This window comes from Corvus kubaryi, unplaced genomic scaffold, assembly GCF_017639235.1.
Source record: "Corvus kubaryi isolate FWS band 111438036 unplaced genomic scaffold, C.kubaryi_AGA036_p1.0 137, whole genome shotgun sequence".
In the NCBI taxonomy this organism is placed as follows: Eukaryota; Metazoa; Chordata; class Aves; order Passeriformes; family Corvidae; genus Corvus; species Corvus kubaryi.
The window spans coordinates 20,120,189-20,136,645 of NW_024580671.1; the positions used below are offsets into that span (position 1 = coordinate 20,120,189).

At 36.9% G+C, this 16,457-nt stretch overlaps 1 long non-coding RNA gene across 2 annotated transcripts in view; it reads right to left on the reverse strand.

The window, feature by feature from the left end:
• Positions 1-14,267, reverse strand: part of LOC121659705 — a 94,597-nt gene extending 80,330 nt beyond the window's left edge. The window contains exons 1-3 of one of the 2 annotated variants that reach the window (XR_006014422.1): positions 12,349-14,267; positions 9,831-9,909; positions 6,084-8,563 (exon numbers count right to left, since the gene is read on the reverse strand). This is a non-coding gene — a long non-coding RNA (uncharacterized LOC121659705). Of the gene's footprint in view, positions 1-6,083; positions 8,564-9,830; positions 9,910-12,348 lie in introns of those variants that run through there. The other variant, XR_006014421.1, reaches the window with a different exon arrangement.
• Positions 14,268-16,457: the final 2,190 nt, after the last annotated feature.

Below are 16,457 nucleotides of genomic sequence, written 5' to 3' on the forward strand. Positions count from 1 at the left end.
GGAAGTCTTAAGAGCATAAACATTCCAAGAATCAAATGATTTTTCAAAGTACTCTTTTTTTAAAAAAAACCACCTGTCTGTGAAAATACACTATGTGTTCAAAATGCAGTCTCCCACATTTACACCCTGTTCTGTTACACTATTTTGGACTTTACTATCCTTTCAGACCTATTTTACAAGTGGTATATAACAGAACAATTCTTTACTTACCCCAGCATATCTGTTAAAATAATCAGTTCATCTATATTTTCTATTAACTCTTGATGAAAAGTGTATACTAATTAAACAGGACAATAACAGGTGTTTAGTTATCTGTGGTTTTTACAAGAATGTTGGTGTTATTCACACTGTATTTATGCCATATGAATACCACCAGTGTTCTCAGATGTTCCAAGCTATATATTTCCTTTGTTGTTTTTATCAGCACTAAAGGATATATTGAGAAATGAGATAACCTTTTTTTAGCAAAGATTAAAAAATAATTTCTCTTCATTCTCTGGAAAACATAAGAATTCACTATGGAATCATAGGATCATAAAATATTTCAAGTTGTAAGGGACTCATAAGGATTATGAGGGCCAACTCCCTGCTCCTCTAAGGACTGCCTAAAACTAAAAACTAAAAGCATCATCTGGTCACTCCTTAAACTCTGGCAGGCTTGCTGCCATGACCCCTTTCCTGGGGAGCCTGTTCCAGTGACCAACCAATCCTCAGAGGTGTTGGCATTGCTTTCAATGCATCTACAGATGGTAAATCTAAACAGGAAAATAAAATTATACATTAATCTGATCTTTTACATTGTTGCATATTGCAACACTCTGTCATTACTGACAGTTTTAAGAGATACTTCTTTCTCTTTCTTTTCCAGGGCATATGCATGTATTCTCCTTGAAGATTATGGTACTCCAAATGATTATTTTCTTTCCGTATTTAACTATATAAGAGGTTAGTCTAATTTTAGATATCCTTGGAGTCTTCCATTTTCTGTCAATCAGAGAGAGGTTTGGTATGTCAAAAAAATTCCTGGTTCTAGAACATCAGAAATACAAGTTCAGAACAACTGTTTTGTTTAAAGTTTCTTTATGCTTTCCATTTATACTTTGAAATATGTACATAACTACTGGGGGGGAGGGTGTATGCGTATTATTTTTCATTACTGGGAACAACTTTGCATGAAATAGTGATAAATCTGCAATTGAAACTTTGAAGTGCTTGAGGTATAGAATGTAAGAAGGAATAATTTCTAACTGTAGTCTCAGAAGCAAAAATAGTGTCCTCCACTTTGAGTTATATTATTTATATTAGTTTATTCCTCCAAAAGACTTCAGGAATATTTTATTGAATATTCTTTTTTATTTCAATGTCTTTGTTTTTAAAAATAGACTGAGTATATTGAACATGCTTTGGCTATGTCCAGTGTATTTGCATTTTCTTTACTTCTTATATTTTCAAGAATATATATTTGAGTTCTACATTTGCAAGTTACATATCTAGTAAGAAGTTTTGCATTTAGATGTAAAAAGGAGAGTTAATATTTTCATTGTTGTAGCAACTTAACAATCAATGCTTATTAAAAGTGTATATTATTTGAGATACTAATTATTCATTAATGTTCAGAAAGTTCTCAACTTCAAAAGTGTCATATCTCTCAGAACTTTCTAATGCCTCTTGAACTGAAAATAAAAAAAATACTTTTTGCACAAGTCACTCTTCTCAAAATTGAAACGAAAGTAACAAAAAGTTGACTGTAAATTTCTGACCTGAAGGGACAGCTGAAGGAGCTCTTCTTTAATTGCAATGGCAACACTTGTTCCAACCCTCTCAAATGTTCAGCTAATTTGACAGCAGAGATGTGAACTGAGAAGATCAGGTCACATTATCAATAAGCAGCTTCCTCTATGACACCCTTCACTTCCTCACTTATAATCTGTGTATCCTGCTCACCTGCAGTAGCACAGATCTCCATGGTGTGTAATCTATGCCCAGGAAGGCACACTCAGACACCTGACTCACAGCACAGGAGACAGGAGCAGGAGCTGGACCCAGTTAGCTGCAACTGGAACCAAAATATAATGTGAGAAGTATTCTACTGAACCAGTAGGTACTGAACAAGCCTCTCCCAGACCTAGCAGATCCATATTCCTATTTAACTCATGTCCAGGGTGCACACACAATCAGGAGTGCTGCCATCAGATCTGACAACTCATACACGGCAATTAATGCAGCAACTGGTATGGGACGGAGTGCACAGGGGGCCAGAGCTGCTACTCAAGGCTGCTGAAGTCAATGCAGGGATGGTGGTGAGATGCCAAAGGATGCTTCCCTGAAGTCTGTGGCATGTCAGAGGCCTGATTCCAGACTGATCTCACAGGGTGGTGTTAGGGAGTAGCAAAGAGCACAGATTTTTATTACTGAGGGCATTTAGGTGCAGACTGCTAAAAGAAGTTTAACAGCTGCTGTATATATTTACTTTAAATTTCGATTTAAGATGAAGAATTTGGAACAGGAAGGGCTCTCCTGAAGCATGAAGACCAGTCTCAGCTGTTATAGCAGGCAATTGCTTCATCACAATTCCTTTAGCTTCAATAGAACTTAATCAGCTTCTTAGGTTTGAATTCCCTCCCTGCCTTCCCCTCTTCCCCCTAAATGTCACTCCTCTGATGGTTAGAACTGTTATAATTTACAACCTAATTGAATTTATGGGCAGATTAAATTCATCATTTTCTTGTATCAACATCACCCTTTACCTAAAATAAGGCTTTTTTTTTTAACCCTGACGTTTATGCTTATAATGTGGGCAGTGGGAAAATGATTTATCACCTCAGTTATATCTTTTCTTACCCTTTGTTTTGCAGGTAAAAAAAGAAAACCCATTTTTCTTCTTCAAAATAGTCAGCCTTTTCTCCACATGTTTCTAGAAGCATTACTGTGTCAAATCTACTTCAGTATGAATAAATATTTTCAAAACATGGGGGGCCAATTCTGTATACATCACCAGTGCGTTCCTCATATACATTCTTTTACACTTGCCCCATCTGAAAATGCCTTTCCTGGATGCAATCTGTGATGTCACTTGTCATTTATGTTTTCACAGTCTGATCTATTAGAATAGTCAGATCTTTTCTTTATTATTTGTAAATGATCTTCTGCTTGTCCTTATTTGAGCAGCATCCAATCTTTTCAAGACCATATCTCCACTTTCTTGAAAATATTTCATATTCCAGCCTATTCTCCAGTACTTATCTTACTAGTGTTCTGCAACATGCAGCCCCTCTTAAATTCTTGTTATCTAAAGCATAGATATTTAAAAATAGTGCTGAAAATTAGAGCAAATTGTTGTGGTAACCTGCCTCTCTCATTGATAATCCCTGTCTTTCCTACCAGTTTGCAGTCATTTTTTCTGAAAACAAGAATTCCTAAATTTATTTATGAAATGTCATGTGAAACAATGCCAAAAGCCTTACTAACATCAAGATATTTGACATCCACTGTTCTTCCAGGACTCACAATGTGTTATCCCGTCCCAAAAATAACATGGGTCTGACACTACCTGATTTTAGCAGATCCATGTAGGCTCTCGCTCATCACCTTTTTCTCTTGTAGGAGTTTACCAAATTGTTTGATAACTCACGCAAGTATTTTTTTCTAGGAGCTGAAATTCAGCTGTGGATTTATAAATATCCAGATCCTTCTATTTTTTGCTTTTAATAGATGGGTACCACACTTTTGCCTCTCACGCCACTGTTAAAAACTGCAAAATCATTACATATTTCATCTTTACTGCCATTAAGGAAATAAACTAGCCAGGACAGATACATTTAGAATCGGATGCAAAACTACCTCCCTGATAACACTAGGAAATGGGAGACAGAAGTTAAAAAAAAGGCAAAAGATTTATTCAAGGACAGAGATTTCAGAAATGAGAGGTGTATGTTCATTACTTTCCTTAAAATCACTATCCAGCAAAACCCTGTTTCAAAACGAGGTGCCAGCATCTTACACATACATGATGAAATCAGTGCACCTCTGAAAATGTTAACTGTAAGTGAAAACATTAAGTGTTAGGAAAAGATTAACAAACCTTAAATGATATTACTGAAAGACACAAAATTTTAGAAATTCATCAGCAGTGCAATATAAAAATATTCTGGCACTCAAAATAAGAAACAGTAGGCAGAGGTATGTGTTAGATTGTTAATCATGGAGTCCTGAGTAGTCATGTGAAGTGGACAGGAAATCTAACACAGTCATACAGTTGTGGACACATACCTTGCTTCACAGAGGTGAATGGTGACTGGCCAGGCTTAGTGTTGTATAACACATGGCAAGCCAGTCAACAACTGCTGTAATCACTAAAATATAGACTGCTAGAGTATGGTGCAAATGAAAATTTAGAAAGATGGATAGCAGGACCAAAAGCTTTCTGAAATGTCTGTGGGCTCATGCTTCACAACACTCTTGAAAAGTGAATTGAGATATTCTTTTGTTCAGAGAACTAATAACTGGATATAATAAAGACTTTTAGAGGAGCTAAAAACCACCATTTAACTCCCAGCCTTAGGATTGCTGTGTTTTAGGTTAATGAGTCACTGGATAAAATCCACAAACAAGGTTAGGTAGAAATTTGTGTCCATGGTTCACTACCCCTTTGAGACAATCCAAACTACTTGTTTAGTAGTAGTAGATCCAGCTGCCCTGGATCCCAGCCTTCCTTGTTGCTGGCACCTGAACACAGAAACCTCTGAGACCATGGCCCTGCTCAAGTTGCTGGTACTCTAGCCTGCATGCAAAGCCATGCTGACACATTCCCACACACAGTGCAGATTGGTCCAGTAACCATTCTTGAACACTCAGCTTGTTCATTAGCTGGCCCTAGACCCCTGACCCAGCTGCCCCACACAAAAGCATATGAAAGCCATGCTGTACTACCTGGTTCAAAGTTATAAACCCACCCTGGTGCACAACTATGACCACCTCAGACTCCGTGGTCTCTCCAATACCTGTCATGGACCCTGTGGTCTCTGAGGTAACCAACTTTCAGACTCCCTTGTCTCTCCAGGATGCAGCCCAGGCTCTGGGGCCCCAGCTGCTGAACCTCTTCTATTTACTGGCTGGTCTATCTTGATTTACACTGGTGGTTACACACTGAAACACACACTGGAACACAATGAACCCCTTTTGTGATCTCTCCAGTTGCTCCCACCCCAGACACACAGGGCCCGCTCCTGCTGCTGCACTCAAATCCCCAGACATGTGCACACAGGGCAGAGATCCCTGCACCTGGGAAAATAGTTAGAAATGGAGTGTAATGACAAGACAGACTCTTTGAAACTTTCCTTCCCTTTGATTGCAGAAGGGTCTTCCTGACATCTAATAATGCCTCCCATATTCCCAAAGGCTGTTATCACCTTCCACAGATTGAAGAAAGGATTAGGTTGGTGGCCAGTCTGGGGCCATGGGCTGAAGCTCTCCTGTGACTCTCCTGGGGAGCAGCCATCTCAGGGTCTCCCTTTGCTCTGATGAGGTTGTTGAAGTTCCCCCAACTGTCATTGTTCCTCTGGGCTCCTTTGGGTTCATGGACACGTGTCTTTAATCACATAAACTAACCATTACATGCCCATCTCTGATACATACTCTTCAGTTTTCAGCACTAATAATTTCTTAGAGATTCAACAAAAAAAAATATTTCCCTTTTGAAAATCAAATTTTGAAAGAAATTTAGAAAGTTATTTTGAAAGAAATTTTGAAATTTTTGAAAGTTAAAGGGAGATAGTACTGTGAGGAACTACAATTTATGAGAAAGATAGATTGAAAATTTGTATTTTTATTACAAATTTTTATTTTTATTTTGTATTTATATTTTTATTTTTATTACATCAGAAGCTACAAGTAAAACTCATGTCAATAATTGAAAAGAGGGACATAGAGTTTACTAAAATGTAGTATTTATAGGTAAGCAGGTAAAAAATATGTAAGTTGTAAAACTGTGAATAATGCAAACGATCTGGAGAAGACAAGGGAGACTATAAAAACAAAGAAGATGAAAAAAAAATTGTAGAAGGAAAGTGATGGAAAAAGACAAAAATTAGCATGTTTGGAGGGTATTTCTGATAAATCCTTTGAATCAAAGAATTTAAAAACCACACAAGACAAGTTAAAATTATTACAATGATTTATTCACATTGTACTAGAATCTGATAAGAGAATAAAAAAGAACTTTGATGTGGAAGGTTCTAAGGAATATAGCCAAATATAGATGCATCAAAGCTCACTGTTTGCTCAACAGGATAACAAAAGTAAGGATAGCACTGCAGAGAAGAAAGATTCTTAGACTCCAACCAACAATTGCTAAGGAGTTACCGTAAGTGAGATTTCTTCACAAGTATGTATGGTAACATAGAAACAGGTAATTGGAAGTAAAGTCCTTTGTGATAGATTCATTGGTCTGGTGCCTCTGAGGAGTAAGCACATGATACTAAATATGAGCAAACTTCATCTGAACACATTGGAAATTGTCAATAGCTGCCATTGGCCAACCCTGATGACTTAATTGTGGGACTTTTTCAGCGGAGAAGAGAGCTAAATCCCTTCTTCCTCAAACGTCTGTCATAAAAGGTCAGTGTCACTAAGCACAAGTGTGCCCCAAGGCAGTGTGGAGTGAGCCACTTGCTGTGCTGAGCCTAGGCTGTGACAGGCCACAGGCAAAGATGCCTTGGCCAAGAGAGATGGAGACAGTAAGGGGAATCTCAAGGCTGATGGCAACTTGTGGCAGACAGTGACATATCCAGCTGTGACCTATTAGCCAAACCAAACCAAAACTCCTACAAATCCTATTTAAATATAATCCGTTTCAGAAATTAAGCATACAGTTTACAAAGGTGTTGCAACTATGTAGGCTTTCTGGTGCTTGCCTTTGTCTCTTGTTTTGTACAATCTACATTTTTCTGTCCAAGTTTTGTGTATATCACTAGGTGTGTTCACTCAAGACTGAGATTAGTTTTCCTGCAACTGACAATGAGCTGCTAGTATCCTCTGTAACAGAGACACTTCAACCGAAAAAGCTGCAGGAATGGGTATGACAGAAGGGAAGTTTAGAAACCAGCCCGGTATAGTTCCATTACTTTCACTGTGAAAGGAGACTAGTAAAAAGCTACAAAAGAAATTGTCATGAAGAAAAATACTGAGCAGAAAAGGAAGGGGAAATGGGACAAGTTAACAGGATAAAATTTATCCAAAGGTATTCCACAGCACTTTACAAATTACTTACACAGTGAGGAGTGTGCTTTGGACTATATCAGGAATATTTGCAACTATAATGGGGAGCAGGTATTTCATAGACTATAAAAAAACAGTAAGCCTCCCAGAATATTATTCCTATAGGACAGATAGGACCTGCCTTCTGAACTTCAACTGCATTGAAGGTCAACACAGGAAATAAATACTATGGAAGTAATTGCCTATTATTTCAGAAGACTGAGTTGCTCTAGTCAGCTGTTCTATCACTACATAAGCCTAATATTTTCACAAGGTGGACACATCTTATGTATGATAACACATACATTTAACCATTTTCTTTGTCAACTCTAAAATCCCAACTTTATTCCCTTCTCTGTCTCTGAAAGGTAAAACTATTCTTCAGTAATGGAGGAAATAAAATTGACTTTTGAACAAGAAGAAAATTTAGTCAAAGGTGCAAAACTGCTTAAAATCAATAGAGCACTGTCCGTGGACATTTCATATGTGATAATGAAAAAGAAACAATGAAATTACTTGCACTTAATGCAGTAGAGACTGTTGAAGAAAACTGACCTAGAAACATCTTTAACAAAATCACAGAGATTATGGTATAGCTATAAGGGAGTTTCAAGTGATAAGTACGCTCACTTAAATACATTTTAAAAACAAATCTGAAACTACATTAATTAAAATTACAATAGTATTAATTCTGAAATGGCCCCACTAGAAAAATCCTTAAACTGCCATTGGTACCAGCACTCCAGCCCAAATTCCACTGACATTCTCTTCATTAACACTCTTCAGATGATGTTAATATTTCTGCAGCTTCAGACTGAAATTTAGCCTGTCAGTTGAGGACATTTAAATAGCTCTACTTAGCTATTTGTCATTTTCATTTAGTAATTGGCAAAACATTAAATTTTTGAGATTTCAAGCACTTTTATGAAATCTTAATTCTGAAAAGTAAAATTTGGTAGACAGACTGTAAAACTTCAGTTGCTCTTCTTAATTGTATTACTTTTCTAAACTGTGCAGCTGTATAAGAGGCTTTCAAAAGAGTTCTTGAACATGCAGTTGAAGCTGCTTAGCGTAGCATTTTTCCATTGTATCTTTGTAGCATCATTGCTGTGCTTAAATGCAAACAGGCAGAATATGTATTTGCATAACTCCTGGGGTTTTTGGGTTTTTTGCCAGTCTAAAATGGTTACACAACACTGGAACATTTCCATAGGTTCGTCTGAGGTAAATGTTGGAGCTGTTGTTCCAACTCTGCCCATATTAACTTGATGCATGGTAGAAACATTGTTGTAGTATTCTGTGCAGTGACCTGATTAGTACAGGCAGAAGATTGAGGGGAAGTGATGATTTCTATTAGTTTTTTAAGTGTACAAGAGAAATTACTAGCTCTAGATATGGTAGGAACAAAGAAAGGTACTTTTTGTCGTCTTGTCAACTCGATTCAAGAGCAAACACAAAACAGTTCAAGTGCTTTCCATGATACATGAATTTTCATTTTGAGCAGCTTTGCACAACTCTGCTCTGAGCATGTTTGAGAGGTTATTATGAACATCATGTGGACTGGTTGTTTTGTTATATAGCTTCTGACATGACTCAGGGTTGATTTTTATGTAAGCGTTTACAACTGATTATGTGGAATTCACCTACTAAGGAATGCAAACCTCTGTCATGATTCTGAATCAGAAACCATGATTCTGACCATGTCCTGAACATTGTCTAGCAATAAATTAAAATGAGGGGAAAATAAGGGAGAAGCACAAGGCCTCATCAGAGTTGAAACACTTTTTAAATAAACAGGGTATATGAAGAAGTTTTAAACAGTAATTTTTTTTCTGCTGTTGAAAGTTACCAACACAAGGGTTAATAATCAGAAGTTATCTTTGTGTGTCTGACAGTAAGTGGCTCTGAAATACTTGATCTAAAAGGCAACCAGACATATTTTAAAATACAAAGTCACTAAGTCAGGGTTTGAAAGGAGCAAAATCCTACAGAAAACAGACTTTTGTTCCCCTATCAAACCAAAATGAAGCAAACCTCACAGTTTTTCAGCCACACTTCTGAGCCAGACAATAAACTTTCTGTGAATGAACATTCTTCACATATTTCCATGTTGAGGAAAAGGCTTTTAAGTGTTTGTGTTGCTGTATATGAGAAAAGTGTGAATTCTAATGAAAGGCAGCAATGAATGGTGCCTGTGGTTCCCTGTACCTCTGTTCACTCATAGTACATGAAATTGACACTGGACAAGAAAATTCTGCCAAAACTAGTCCATGAAACATTAAAATGCTGCTTATTTCAGTGGGTCATGGACTATGGCATCCTGCTATGGAGTTACTCAAACACTACTCTGAAGCATTTTACTGAAGCAATACAAGTCAGCTTCTTTGCAGATAGATTTTTCCTGTTAGATTTTGAATAAATGTAGCAGTTTAAAATTTTATGGATTCACTCTTTTTGTTCTCTCATATCCTTTCTACTCCATCCTCCCTCTCTTCTTACTGCACGTTGTTCTGATCCATCCCCTTCTGACTCTTAAACTCTGTTATTCAGTAATCAGTCACTGACTGGGCACTTACCTTTGCAGCTGGTTCCAGCCACTTTCAGCAGACACACCACAGGACACAGCTGAGCCCTTCTGTCAGGCCGGTGGCACCTCTGTGAAAACATTTAGGAAAGGAGAGAGAACACCAATTAAAAATATCAGTGCAAGCAGAGCTGTAGGAGGTGATCCACAGTGGAACTGGTAACATCCCAAGAGGAGCCGTAGTCAATGGACAAGCCCCGAAGGAACTACATTCTCTGGAGGACCCATGCCAGTGCAGTGGAAATTGGCTGTGTGGGATCTTGGCTGCCAGCCAGCAACAGACCACCAAGTAAATTTTACATTTATGAATGCTGGTTTTCCTTCTTCTCTCATTTAATTATCTTCTTTATAAGAGTCTGTATGAAGCACTCTCATTCTTTAAAAAAATTCCATGTCTGCTAAATCAAAGAAGTTAAAAACAAATCCATTAAAGATACTCATGCTTTCCTCAACCTCATTTTCTTCATGGCTAACTTACGAATTCAATTTTGAACTGCTTAAAGTCCCTATTCAGCTCTACCACTGTCACTGGGCAAGTAAATCCCACCCCACAAAAAGAAAAAGACAAAAAATATAAATTGGGGAATTAAAATTATTTGAGTACTGTTGTGGAAAAAAAATTACAATTTTAAACAAAAAATATGTACACTGACCACCAAATAAAGGCACCGTAATAATGTAGGACTAGTGGGGTGATTATGACAGCAAAAGTATTAGGCTGATGGAGGCATGTTTCGCTGTGAGTTTTTTCAGAAATGCTCAAAGCAAAGGAATAGGTCCAAGTATTTCTTGTCTATTTTTCTGCCCAATAATAAATGCCAGCTATAATAGTAATGAAAAGCATATTTTTAAATGGGGGAAACAATCGCAATGTAAAATGTAACTTCTGACTTCTAGTCATTTTCATTGCATCCCTTTAAAATTGAACCATGCTTCTTACTTAACTGAAGCAAGACTCCTCATGTAATTTAAAATAGCAAGGGACTGCTGTGGTATTCTGGAGGTGTTTCTGGATTTTTCTCCTTTTGCAAAGTCAATCATTCTGCTCCTGATATAATATATATATATATATATAAAACAATCTGAGTCAGAGGGATTCAATTTATAGAGAAAGAGTTACACTCTCAGTGTTACTCTTTTCTCACAATCAGAACAGCCCTTCATTGCTCCTGTGAAGTTCAATATTTATTAGAGAATTGTGGGAATGAAAAAGGCCAAATGTCCTGTAAAAATGAATTTATGCAGATAAAAGAATATTAGACTGATATTTCTGAACTTAAACTCTGGCAGCTTGGTGCTTAATGAGAAAACTGTTCTCAAAGATTTTCTGTCATTCACCATTCAGGCTTTGAAGAAAGTTTTCTGGGTTAGATCCAAAAAAAGGACCTGAAGTGGGGCTTGGTGAGATTTAACAATGAAGTCTAAATCACCAGCTGAAAAGCCCTGGTTGGGAGCTGCTGTAAAACCTCCACAGTTATTTTATGTTTTCTTAGGGGGTCTTCTTGACACAGAAGCAAGAAAGTCCTTCCAGAAGGGGGTCACAACACTTTCAACTAATTGTCCACACTGAATTATCTCTGAAGAAAATTGCCTTTTCATTGACTGTGTCAGAAACCCACACAGGTCAGGTCCAGCCAATTTAGGTTAGTTATTGTGTCTAGAAGATGTGCTTTGTGCACACCCTGAACTCTTTGCATCATTACAGTTCAGATTTGGTTCAAACATATACTTATTCTATCCACCATCCCTAAAATCTGATGTTTATAGCTGGAATAACAGAATCATAGAATCCTTTAGGTTGGAAGGCACCTCTTGAGTTCATCTGGTCCAAACCTCTTCTCAAGAGGGCTCATTTGGAGCAAATTGACCATGTCCAATCAGGATTTTAATATCTTCTTGAATGGAGACTTCACAACTTCCAATATACTTCAGGGAGTACTTTGTTTAAGTACTCCCTGATCTTGTCATTTTTCACTGAGGGTAAGGAAGTCTCTTTAGCTCCAGAATTTCCCTGTGATCTCAGATGATTTTTGTTCCTGAATGCAGTTCTTACTGGCAAAGACTGAGGCAGAAAAGCCTTTGAGTACCTCTGTATGTTCCATGTTATCTGTCACCAAATTCCAATACCCACTTCAGCAGAATTGCAGAATCCTTTCTTGGCTTTGCTAGATTCAGCTCCAGGAAAGCCAGCTCTTGCCTTCCCAAGCGCTATCCCTACATGATTGGACAGAAACTGTCAACTCCTTCTGGGTCACCTGCCCCTGTGTTAAACTCTGATATACCTTTTTATGCAAGTTCAAAGCCCCTTGCTCACCCATTCAGCCCACACACTGTCTTTATTTCCTACTTCTCCATATGACTCTTTCTGAAGTTTGGAGGGAGTGATCCTTGAATATCAACCAGCTCTCCTGAAGCCCTCTTCTCGCTCAGGCTCTATCCCATGGCATTCTCAATCAGGTCCCTGAAGAGACCAAAGTCTCCTCTCCAAAATGCCAGGATTGCAGACCTACCTTTTGCACTGCTCCCTCCTTTTAGGATCTTGAGCATCAGCACTGCAATCAAGGCTGTCTCTGACTTTCACACGCCAACCAATTCTTCCTTGTTTGTAAGTATCAGGTCCAGGACAGATCCTTTCCTTGTTGGCTCCTCAATTACATGTGCCAGGAATAAGAACAGTCAATGACACTTTGAACAATTTTTACTGTTCTCTTCTTTTCTAGAAAACAGCAATATCCATCTGTTACCAAATAATCTATTACTTTGAGAACCCAGATTCAATTTTCTTTTTAATCTGAAGGTTTTCAAAGAACTTATTCAATCTAATCAGTTATGTACCTAACTTCTAAATTATTTTAAAAACAATGATATTGCCATGATATAATTTCTTTGTTTTTAAAAAGCAAACTTTATTCCAGTTTTGGAAAGGTTAGCTGGAAGGTGCTATCCCACAGAAAGGAGTACTCTCAGGAGAGGGCTCGTCAAGGAACATTTATAGAGTTACACTCTAATTTATACCTATTTATGTCTTTAATTAGGCTATGAAATTGCCTATTGAACATCTTTCTTCCCATGTATCAGCTCTGGACCTAACATAATGACCAGACTTAAACAGACAGTCAGCAAATTAAATGTCATTAACTAACACTATTGTGGAAAGTAAAGCTAAGATAAAAATTATTTTACAAAATAATGACATTAAAAATTAGATCCATAGGATTTTGTTTGGTTTTTTGGGTTTTGTTTGTTTGTTTGTGATAAATAAGGTAAACAAGCCTTGGCACATTTGGAAAGAGAATAGAGCTTATCATTTATCTCTATCTGAACCAAACAATTGCTTAACAGACAACAGAGAGGCGCATCAATCTTTAAGGTGGGATTCATATGACCTAATTTGGGAATCTACATTAGGCAGTGGTGAGCTGCATTCTAGAAATACTTGTTTGTCTCCTTTGTCTGAGTGGGAATATATACTTCTGTCTCAGGCATAGACAGATGTGTACTGCAGATGCTTGCATCAGATCAGATGAATCCCACGCTGGATGTACAAATGAGGTACGTTCAGCAAGTCAAGCAACTCCTAAAATAACTAGAAAATGTAAACTACATCCTTGTGCTGCTATGATCTAATGAAGGCTGGTAAGCACTGATGATACTCAGAGCTTCTGCTGTGTAATGGTGGAATAAACAGATAAAGAAAATATAAAAATAGGAGTTATTGCTTAGGTCTCCATGGAAGATGGAGATAAACAATGGCACTTGCTTTCTCAGAGTATCCTAGCTGTCTATGTAGGAAGAACAGAAGTGCTACAAAGAAAACCACTTCTTATATGATCTGGAAGAGTCCAAATAAAATTAAATGTAAAATGACTACTCTTAAGCAGCCATTATAGTTAAATAAATGTCATTAAACCACCACTCGATCACACCCTTTACTAATTACAGGAAAAATCCAGGAACATGTACAATAATTTATTTAATCTTATTTTTCCTGCCAGCCCTTTCCATACCAAATACATATACTCCATGGGAATTTTCAAACTATGTAAATGACAAAGATGGAAAGAACAGAAGAAATTACTCTTGGTTATTTTAGGAATAGTGAGCTCAAATACGGCCTTAAAATTGCCTCACTCTTAGTCATCTCTTTTATTATTTTCCTTTTTCAGGCATTTTAATATCCAAGCACTTCATTATTCAAGTATTTGTTATTCTTCCCTGTCATTCCTACAGCACTTGGCAGGCTGTAAACCTGTGTGACTTCATAGAGAAGGCAGCTTTGTGATGCTACCAAGAGCTCACTCCAATTATTCACTGTGTCTATAACATTTTTCCAAAGCTTTTCTAGAATACATTATAATAAGGTAAGAAGACTTTTATTTCAATGAAATACTGCATCCCAGTGGAAGTGGCGTTTTGATTTTTTAAAATTTTGTTTTGGTTTTTTCTTTGGGGGGGGGGGGCCTTTTTTTTTGTGTGTGTGTGTGTTGGTTGGGTTTTTGGTGTTCTATTTTTTTTTTTCCCTGAGAAGCAGTCAATGCCATTTTCAGTGACATATATATTGCTGTTACAAGAGAACCTAATCTGGAACACTGAGTACCTCAACTGGAGTGTAAGAAATTTTTATAGTGACCAATGAGTGCTTGAGAAGTAATCTCAAACGACAGTTCAGAATCCCTACTACTACTATAAACTATAGCAAGTCATAGAAAATCTTCAGTTAAATAATCAATGTCTTCTTTAATACACTATCTGCACCTCTGTTATTAAACCATATTTTACAGACATGTAGAAAAAGTGCCAAAAGTCACAGCTGGCATAATTCCACCAAACTAGCTAATTTGCAGTAAGACTAACATTTTTGGTGGGAGCAATAAACAATATCATGTAGAAAAACTCTATCAGAGACAAAAATACAAATGTTTTTCAGAGGCTGTGTTTTAAAGCCAGCATCAGATCTTCTTTCCACTGCATGGTTATACCAACCTTTTTTTTTTTCACTCTTTGTATTTAACAGCATACCAAGCTGTTGACCTATAACCTTAGCAAATGGATCATGGACACTGCATGAGTACATGAAATTCCTTCAGTCATGTAAACACTTAGAAAAATATGTTGCAATTTCTGTTAATACTAATATTACTGCATAATTACTTGTAATTTGTAGTTCTTTGGGGTCTTTTTCCTTATAAACAGTTAAAGTCATTAATCATGCTGTCTCACAGTTTTCTTTATTAGAAATGCAATGATAGCAGATCATGTGTTCAGATAACTTTGAGACTTGGACTTAAAATAGAGTCACCAGTCTATCTCATACCAAAATTTAAATTTACTTTAACTACTTGCTGCAATATTTCTAAAGAATACTATCAAGTTTTCATAGAGAGTTGGTGGCTTGTTGTTTTTTTTTTTTTCCCCAATACTCAAGTTATGGAGATTCCTAAACTTTTTTCAAGGAACAGCACAGCTTAGAGGTCTAACATTACCTTGTCATTTCCTCATATTTCACCATTTAAGTAGCACAGTTCCACATACAGATCTATTCTACAGATATAATGTATATATCATAAAAAGATCTTGGGAAAATATAGTGTTAAATGTGTGCACTCATAGTGAAGTCCTATAGTAAGGCCGAGTGGAAGAATGGCTTGTTAATGTCCTTTATTTATACTGGGCATGGATGTCAGGATTCCTGGGACAGCTTCTCTGCACTTACACCTATGCCTCATGGAATGTAAGGTACTTTCCTCTGTGAAATTCACACACATACTGACAAGATTAATTTTATCATTTGCACATTTATAATCAGCTGAATGTGAAAAACTTATGCTCTGGTGTTTGGGGATTTTTTAAATCTCTTTTTTATTGCTGCTGTCCAAGAAACACCATAATGGTATGTGAATATTGCTTAGGAAAAAAAATGGAAGCTATATTTGTGAATAAAAAGTAATAAATTCTGTCATAAAGTATCTGTGTAAAGGAGAAAAGTAGGATCCTTCTCACAAAAGACCAGTAAACATGAGCACCGTATTCTAGATCTTGAGCCATTATTCCACCTAGCAGCGGGATAACATATCCCTGAAGGAAATAGCAAGGAGGTTCAGCGGGAGCATTTAGCTGAGGATAAAAGGCCCCGTGTGCTGCTCTGCGGTCTCCTACTCCTTTCACGTGAATGCAAAGTCATACTATAATTATGGCTAGTAATTTAAGTTCCAGACCATTTTCATATTTTGTTAATTTTTTGCTACATTTTAAGCACTCTAACAAACAGATTGCGTCTTCATAAATATTAAAAACAAACTGAAATAATTTCATTTATTAATTTTTGATCCCAAAAGTCTAATCATAATGGTTTGTTGTGTTTCTTTTCCTGAGGCTGCTTGCAATACAAGTGTTAATTTATCAAGGGTTCATCTCAGCTGAAAAAGAAAGAGAGAGGAAAAAAAAAAGCCTTTTTTCAGAGAAAACTTGCATGACAATGCAGAGAATAAATATACTTTCCTTTGTTATTCAAAGAATGAACATCCATTACAGGCAATATTTTGGTTCAAAATAACAGCCAAACCAGATAAGAAAAATAGATTTATTCAAGATGTAGACTATATCAAAGTTGAAAACAATA